This window comes from Furipterus horrens, unplaced genomic scaffold, assembly GCF_987537825.1.
Source record: "Furipterus horrens unplaced genomic scaffold, mFurHor1.1.pri manual_scaffold_6, whole genome shotgun sequence".
Classification (NCBI taxonomy): Eukaryota; Metazoa; Chordata; class Mammalia; order Chiroptera; family Furipteridae; genus Furipterus; species Furipterus horrens.
This window is the reverse complement of record NW_028327176.1, coordinates 55520040-55529414: the sequence shown is the minus strand read 5'-3', so window position 1 is coordinate 55529414 and position 9375 is coordinate 55520040. Positions and strand designations below refer to the sequence as shown.

The 9375-nt window shown below is 41.5% G+C and overlaps 1 pseudogene; it reads left to right on the top strand.

Moving 5' to 3' along the window:
- Positions 1-5678: 5678 nt before the first annotated feature.
- On the top strand, positions 5679-6409 carry LOC150006265 (proteasome subunit alpha type-6 pseudogene; annotated as a pseudogene).
- Positions 6410-9375: the final 2966 nt, after the last annotated feature.

The following is a 9375-nucleotide window of genomic DNA, read 5'->3' as shown; positions in this document are numbered from 1 at the left end:
ATGAGAGCTGCAGCCCTGTTGGGGCAAAGTCCAGGCTAGCTATGGGCCAAAAGGGAGTCTGATGAGGCATAGGGATAAAGGAGCTGAGATGGAGGACTTGGAAACATAGGTGTAAAGCAGACTTGTAGAGGCTGTCCTAGGTAGTAGGCCTTATTGACACAACTAGAGTAATCTGGGAAGGCTTTCTGAAGGAGTTGGGACTGGATTCAGGGCTTGAAGAAAGGGTAGAGCTCGTAGGGTTGAAAAGGAGTATAACAAGCTGTTGTACTTGCTGTGAGGTGAGGATACATATCACTGTTATTCGCACCTAAACTGGGCTTTTCCACGTTCTGATTGGCTGAAATCACCTGAGGACTAAGAGACCAGCCATCAGGCCAGGATGCTGCCTCACAAAGGCAGCTGAGGTAACTTCTCCTGAGGGAAAGTCCCCATATACAGCAGGTCTTCGCATAACATAGTTTCTTTAGTGTTGCTTTGTTATAACATTGGTAAAATGCTATAGGAATTTAACTCTTGTTTACATCAGTTATAAACAATGGTAAAATTCATTTTGTTATACATCATTTTGGGTTTTGTTATATGTTGTTTCGCTTAAAGTTGCAGAACTTATCCACATTAAATAAAGACTTTACCTGATTTACACTTTACAGGATGCACAATTGCTTGTACTTGTTCTGAACAAGGGATCAAGTCAAGTTCAGCCAGAGAAATAACCTCAAAGATGTCTTAACGAGAGAAACAAGGTTTCTTTTTAAAAACAGTTAAAAACACATGTGTGCATATAGTGTTGCTATATAAAGTTTAAGCAAATTATACTTTGAATGGCCAATTATTAAAATGAGGGGATGAGGCCCTGTTCAGTGTGACTCAGTTGTTTGGAGCATCATCCCGTAGACTGAAAGGTTGCGGGTCTGATTCCGTGTTGGGGCACATAGTCGGGTTGCAGGTTCGATCCTTGATTGTGGCATGTACGAGAAGGGAACCAATCAATGCTTCTCTCTCACATTGACGTTTCTCTCTCTCTCCCCTCCCTTCCTCTCTCTCTAAAGCAATGAAAGAATGTCTGCAGATGAGGATAAAAAAGAGAAAAAATGAGAGGGAGCTTTGTTAGCCCAATTCCACACAAGCTCTTACCCACGAGAAGCCTGAGATCAGCAGTCACAAACTCAAAAATTTATTGGGAAGATAACATAAGTAATGAACCAAGACAATTGTGATGCAAGAGGAAATGGTAGAGACTATGGCTAACTGGAGAGCAGACACCTCGTTTAAAGAGGACAGCTGCTATTCTCTTCCCTGCTTTCTGTCTGTGCAAGAATAAGATTCCACTGTAAACAGACTTCCTATTTTTTTCAAGAGAAGCCTGAATTGCTGATTTTTTAAAAGAAACTTCTCAATCTAAGGAATATTGTATGGGGTGCCTCCTGTTGTGAACCACCAGATTCCAGTCTCTGCCCTAGAGGCCATCTACTTTTGGAAGTCGCTATACCTGTCCTCACTTATCCTGGAAGGAAGAGTAGACAACTGTAGGAGAAAAAATATAGCCCCCTAGTATGACATGAAAGACCCTCGCCTACTTCTTTAGACTTATCTTTCCCTGAGCTCACGTCCTGCTTTAGAGTTTTGCCCTGCTGAGTGAACTGTAGCTTGTCTAATATATAAGGACCAGAGGTAACTTCAACCTTAACCTAAACCCTTAGGAAAATTAAGTGTCATTGTCAGCCTAAACTGAGACTATGTGGAAATTCTAAAATATGTTCACAACTTTCTTCTATATTCCTTCCATTAGGTGGTAGGCTTGAAAACTAGTTGGGCTTCTGTGATGAGTTCAAACAAGAGCATATGTGGGGATGATGCTATATATGACTTCCCAGGTTAGGTCATGAAAGGAGATGCAGCCTCCACCTTGCTTGCTGGAACCCTTCCTCTTGATGCCTTCAGCTGCCATGTAAGCATTCTCACTGCCCTGGAGCCGCCATACTGGGAGGAAGCCCAAACTACTTCAGGGGGAGAGACACCATGGAGAAGTTCTGAGGTGGCATAAAGAGAGAGAATTGTCGGGCCAGTCCCCAGGGCTCCAGCTCCCTGCTGCTTTAGCTCTTCTTGACCTCACTACAACTGCCTAAGAGACCATGAGCTAGAACCACTTGGCTGAGTCTTTCCCAAGTTCCTGATTCATAAAAATTCTGAGAGATAAAATGGTTATTATTGTGATAAGCCACTAGGTTCAGGGATGATCTGTTATTCAGAACAGACTGGAAAGAGAACTCATAGTTTGGATTCGGCCAGAGGCAGCTTTAATGTGCATAATGCCTTGCCTAGTCTGGTATCCTTACTTCTCTGCTCTTGACTCTGCTATTTTTCCCTGTGTAACTTCCAGAGGGAGCCAGGGTGACTGGCTGAATTAGTTAATATTATCTGTATTACATGCCTCATTGGACTCTCTAGCTAGCATGAGTCTTTGGGTCAGGTGTACACCCATCTAATCAGAAGCCAGTCTTACTGAAGGCCAGCTATCACAGTTTGCCAGTTTAGAGTACTGTGGGCCTGAGAAGTCAGGGTGTCCAGGGGACCTGGTTGTCCCTGTGCCCTCTATCTGCCTTTCCGTGCTGTGCTCCATGCTTTAGAATCTGCCCATTCCTAACATTCATCTTTTCAGTCTCAATTCAGCATTCTTTCCTCAGGAAGCTTGACTGTTCCCCTCAGAGCCCTCTGTCTCTTTATACTCCCGCCCCACATAAGAGAACTTAATGGCTTTCCCGTTCATTCCTCCAAGCAGGTTAACTGTTGCTGGCAATTTGAGTCTAGTTCTTATTCATCTCATCATTCCCAATGCTGGCTTCTGCTGCTGGCTCATAGAAGGAGCTGGGTAAATCATCAAATTATTGTTGAATAAAGAGATGTGTTTAGGTGAATGAGGAGAAAAGGAGCCATCACAGGAGCTACCCTTGAGCTTGGAATGCTTTTGATGTCTGGGTTGAGGGGCCAGGTTCTTGTTTACTGACTCTTGCAACATTTTGACACTGGCTTATTGATCATTGCCTGCAGTAGGAACAGGTTGTGTCCCAGATGTGTGGTCTGGCACTTGAAACACATTTTCCCTCATAAAAACAATGCTACAAGTCAGTGGTTTTCAAATTAAAAATAAGGCAAACAAACAGAAAAAGTCATGAAATTCTCTTCAAAAGAAATTGCTCCTTGAAGCTTACTTCCTTCTCTGCCTTCTACACCCTCTAACCCCACTGTATCATCAGCAGATCCCCAATGTGTGTGTTTAGGGGACACCCAGAAGCTCAGATTTGAAGCCACAGCCATAAATGAGTGTTGGGCCCTAGCACAACCTAGGAAACCCAGCGAGCCCCTGAAATAAAGGCCTAAAGCCACTGTAAACTGCCTAGAACTTGTTGGGAACGTAGCCAGAGGAAGCAGATGGCGTCTATAGAAGGGGGAATAATGAAATAAATTTATTTACTCAGTGCTCACTTTAGTTACATTCTTCTAATTTTTGCAACAGCTGTGACATGGGGAAAATGATAAAAACCTACCTTGAGGTGTGTTAGTAATAGAGATAATATATGCAAAATGCCTGTGGCGACATGGCCTACCTATAATAAATGTTTGCTGATTGTATGGTCTTGTCCTCAGTCTGCCAAGAAGTCCCATCAGCCTAGGAAGGTTTGTGCTCATGGGGTCAGGGCCTCCAGCCTCACAACAGGTGGTGAGGATTCAAATTTATTATAAATATTCTTCCTGTGACACTAAGCATGCTAACATGGAAGTTGAAACTTTCAGGTCCAAATCCTGGCTTTTCCAATGACTAGTGTGTGCATCAGTTTCCTCATCTGTTGAAAGCAGATGATGATAATGATGATGAGGAGGATATCCATTTCCTCAGATTGATGGAAGCTTAAATGAATTGATGTGCATGAGAATAGAGCACATTGGAACTGCTCACAAATATTAGCTGTTACTGTCACGCTTTTCCCCCTTGCTCTTTCTGTACCTAGTGATAGAAGAATCAAATACACCAACAGGAGCACCCCTCTTCTTTCTTTTTCTTAGTTTTTAGATTTCTTGCATCCCAGATCTGCTGAGTCAGAGAGTCTGGAGTCGTCGTCGTCGTCGTCGTCGGCAGCCGTCCGTCTCGAGAGACGATGGTGTAGCTTCTTAAGTGTCTATCTGCACCGCCGAGAATGGCTGTGCAGTCCGACTCAGGAGTGACACGGCATCTGTCTCCTCCCGTGTTGAATTGACATCTTGCGATGACGCTGGAGTGTCCTCTCCAGTGGAGCTGAAGCTACAGAGCCTGGGCAGGGTGATATGGAGGGTCTGCTGTTGCCCATGCAGCAGACCCCCCCTCTCTTCGCAGCTGAAGGGTCCAAGGGAAAGACGGAGTCGATACAGCTTGGCTTCAGGTGCGCCGCAGGAGTTGCCGGTGTTGACTACAACGTCAAACCGCCTTAGGGACTCCGGCTCCGGATTTTCTGTCGGGGTTTACTCCCTTAGCCTTTCCCCAGAAGAGGTATGCCGCAAGGCAGCGGAGGTTTTTTGGAGTCAGAGTTTTCCTTCTCTGATGTACCCTGACTGGAAGATCGAACCAGCGACACTTAGCTCGCAGGCCGACGCTCAATCCACTGAGCTAAACCAGCCAGGGCCAGAGAGTCTGGAGTGGAGACCAGCAATCTGTATTTGAACAACTCTTCCAGAGGGTTCTGAGGCATACTCCAATTTGAGAACCACTGTGAGAGAACAAACATCTAGAGTCACTTGTTTAAGAAACTCTTGCTCTCTAAGTGCTCAGAAGCTCTGAGTTATGTAGGTAAAATAAATGCTGCCACAAATCATAACTCCTGGAAAGATTTTCTGCTTGCTACACTAAGACACCATACTAAAGACAACACTATTCGAAATGTCTCTGTACCACTTTTACAAATAACTTTGGATCATGTACTTAATTCCCTTCTAAATTCTAAAATGGAAAGTACTTTCATACAATTGGTATCTATCATATGTAGTTTGTGTTAGGGAGACCTATTCTGTTAGGGAATACTCATTCATTCAAGTAATCACAATTCAGCAATTTGAAGCATTTATTTATTATCTACCACTTTATAGCAGTATTTTATATATAAGGAAAGAACAGTTCTCTTTTATTTTCAGAATTTTATTTTAAAAATAAGCATTTTCAATGGTATTTGGAAGTTAATACATATAAAGAAGTTGAGTGAGTTTGGAAAAATTTTCTTTTGTTCTCTATAAATGTCTGGAATCCCTTTCACTTTCTCTCACATTAATGTTTAGATATGGAAAGACTTTCCAGGATTTTGCTGCCTTCATTGAGTTCTAGATTCCAGGTATAAAAAAATTACAGCCCAGGTCCTAGAGGGTTTGCAGGATAAAGGACTGGCCCCAATGGTGCCATTTTAGGGCAATGACAGAAGGCTTGAAAGAAGAGAGCTCAATAAAAGGCATTTGGATGCTCAGAGGGAGAAGAATACAACTGTTCAAATACCACTAGCTGAGTCTGGCTTCAGTCCCAGGCAAGTTCTAGACTAGATTACTTAAAATAATAATAATAATAATAATAATAATAATAATAATAATAATAATAATAATAATACTCCTGGTGCAGGAGCTACACAGCCCAGAGATGTGCTTGAAGCAGTGGCTGCACTAGCATGTTTTGTGGTTCTAGCACTGGTTTTGATTGCCATAATAGCATTTTATCATCCAAGGGCCAGCTCTACCAAGTAGAATATGCTTTTAAGGCTATTAACCAGGGTGGTCTTATATCAGTAACTCCAGAGGGGAAAAATATGTAGTAATTGTCACACAGAAGAAACTACCTGCCAAATTACTGGATTCCAGCACAGTGACTCACTATTCAAGATAACTGAAAACATTGGCTGTGTGATGACAGGAATGACAGCACATCCCAGGAACAGGGACACACTACAAGGCAGCTTATTGGAAATACAAGTATGGCTATGACATTCCTGTGGACACACTGTGTGAAAAAAATTGCTGATATTTCTCAGGTCTACATGCAGAATGAGGCTGAAATGAGGCCTTTTGGTAGCTGTATGATTTTAATTGGCACAGATGAAGAATAAGGCCTTCAGGTGTACAAGTGTGATCCTGCAAGTTACTACTGTGGGTTTAAAGCCACTGCAGCAGGAGTTAAACAAACCAAGTAAACCAGTTTTCTTGAAAAAAAAAAAGTGAAGACAAAATATAATTGGACATTTGGACAGTGGAAATTGTGATTACATTTCTGTCTGCTGTTTTATGAACTGATTTCAAACCTTCAGAAATAGGAGTTGGAATAGTTATAGTTGCAAACCCTAAATTCGGGACTCTTACAGAAGCAGAGATTGATGCTTATCTGTTGCTCTGGAGGAGAGACTAAGCATTATACTTAGTTCACCAAATTCATGACGCCTGTGTGTTTAGTAACAACAGACCAACAATATGGAGGCCTCTGGATTGAAAAAGGAACCTCTTACACTCCTCCTGCTGCTGAAGTGGTTAGGTCTCTATGTAAAGAAAAACAATGCTTTTTCAGTGGATTGAGCATTGGCCTGCGAACCAAGTGTCGCTGGTTCAATTCCCAGTCAAGGCACATGACTAGGTTGCACGTCAGGTCCCTGTTGGGGCCGCGTGAGAGGCAACCACACAGTAATGTTTCGCTTCCTCTCTTTCTCCTTTCCCCTCTCTCTAAAAATAAATAAGTAAATGAATAAATAAACAAATAAAGTTTTTAAAAAAACAGTGCTTTTGGGGGTAAAAATGATAGTAAAGTTTGGGAGACTTGGGAAAGCAGCAGTCATTGGTATTTAGCCTGAGATTTTTAAAAACAAAATATGGCAGCCTGACTTTTTTCTTTTCTTAATGTTTCTGAGTCACCTATTAAGGGAATATGAAAGACACAAAGTCTGGAGCATAATAGAGATTCGACCCATATTTGTTGACTGAACAAATAGACTTTTGCAGGGCTTTTGATAAGGTCTTTAATGAGCTGGTTGATACAGTCATAGCTCAATGCAGGCTGGATGCAAGGATAATTAGCAGCATTAGAGCATCCCAGAAAACACCATACATACCAGCCTGGAGGCAGAGTCCTAATGCTGGGCCAGCACTCCCTGGAAAGCTCTCATGACATGGACGCAACATAGAGAACAGGCTCTTGGAACCCTGCTGGCGAGGGCAACATTGGTGTTGAGGGATGGAATCAGATCAACAGACTTTACTTACCAATTTTTAAACCTCTTCTTTTCTCATTATATGTAAGCAATACCTGTTTATTGCAGGCAATTTGAGAAATATAGAAAAGGTTAAGGAAGAAAAGAAAAAGAATTCATGAGCTCCCTTCACCCAAATATAAGCACCGTTAACATTTTAATGTATTTTTTACAGTGTTTAATGTATACACTTTCATATCTAGCTGAGTTAATTTTATATCTCTTTTCACTTTAACTAAACTCTTTTAAAGTATAACTTGTAATGATTACATAGCATTCTCTCATATCTGGGTTTGCTCTGCATATGTTCATTTGCTGAGCCAAAACAAGTAATAGCAAATATAGTAGCAAATATTAATATGGCATTTTACTATGGCCCAGGTACTGTTCTAAGTACTTCACATTTAAGAACCTTTTAATCCTCAAAAAACTCTATGAGGTATTCTTCTTCCTATTATTTTACAAATGAAAAACTGAGTTATAGAGAGTTTATTTTTTTAAGTATATTTTATTGATTATGCTGTTACAGTTTCCCAATTTTTTTCCCTTTGCCTTCTGGTACCTCCCTTCCCTCCAGCAATCCCCCTCGACTTAGTTCATGTCCATGGGTTGTTCATGTAAGTTCTTTGGCTTTACCCTTTCCTATCCTATTCTTAATATCCCCTTGTCTATTTTGTACCAACCATTATGCTTCTTAATCCCTGCACCATTTACCCCTTTTCTCCCTTCCCCCTCTCATCTGATAACCCTCCAAATGATCTCCATATATATGATTCTGTTCCTGTTTTGGTTGTTTGATTACTTTGTTTTTGTTTTTTTTTTAGATTCAGTTGTTGATAGTTGTGAGTTTGCTGTTATTTTAATGTTTATAGTTTGACCATCTTTTTCTTAAATATGTCCCTTTACATTTCCTGTAATAATGGCTTAGTGATGATGAACTCTTTTAGCTTCACCTTGTCTGGGAAGCACTTTATCTGCCCTTCCATTCCAAATGATAGCTTTCCTGGATAGAGTAATCTTGGTTGTAGGTCCTTGCTTCTCATCACTTTGAATACTTCTTGCCAATCCCTTCTTGCCTGCAAAGTTTCTTTTGAGAAATCAGCTTACAGTCTTACAGGAACTCCCCTGTAAGTAATTCTCTTCTTTTCTCTTGCTGCTTTTCAGATTCTCTCTTTATCTTTAGCCTTTGGCATTTTAGTTATGATGTGCATTGATGTGGTCCTCTTTGGATCTGTTACAGAACCCCCACAGGCTATTCAGTTATGAGGTGTCCGATTGCCCACTGCCAGAAGCATAACTCTCAACACCAGAGTTTGGTGAAAAGAAAAAGAATTATTTGTTTAAAGATTATGCAGATTTAGATCTGTGGAGTTCCCAGCTTCCTTGCAAAGAGCATGGATCTCTCCTCTACCTCTCTGTAATACCTTGTGATTCTCTTTTTCTCCCTTTCTCTTTGTAAACTGCCTAATTCTCTTTCTCTGTCAGCCACGTGGAACTCTCTTCTTTTCTTCCTCTCCTCTTTTCTTTCTCCCCAAATGTCTGCTGCCCTCTCCTTAAATCCCTGACCGTGGCCTGTGACGCAGTAGGTGTGATAACTGGTTCTGACCATTCACAGAACCTTCCAGAGGCCTTGCTTATTCACTGCTAATTATTCCTTGGAGCTGTGGAAGAACTGAAGCCATTTACATAATTAAGACTGTTAGGGATAAAGAAGCAAGCCAGTGACTCTCAAACCAGTAGGAGATAATTAACAGATGAATTGTGGAAAAGGGGCAAGGAAATGACATTCCGCAGCTCCTCACACATATCTCTGGGATCAAAAGGAAGAAGATTCTCATCACCAGACACAGAGAAATGGAAAGAAGTAGATAGATAACTTTGCAAATAAGTTGGAGATAGACCTATAACTAGATTACCCTTACTTAATCACACCCTGAGTTAAGTAGTTAATTGTGTTAGATTGTGAACCCAGATTAACCAGTAATGGAGAAATGGGGGAGAAGGAGAGGGGTGGGGGAGCTAATCACATTAGTATAAAACTAGTTTTCTTTGTCTACTTTGGGTGCACATTCTCCTGGCTGGTGGTGCACCCGACTCTGCAGACTCGTGAATAAATGCCTCGCTTTGCTGCTCA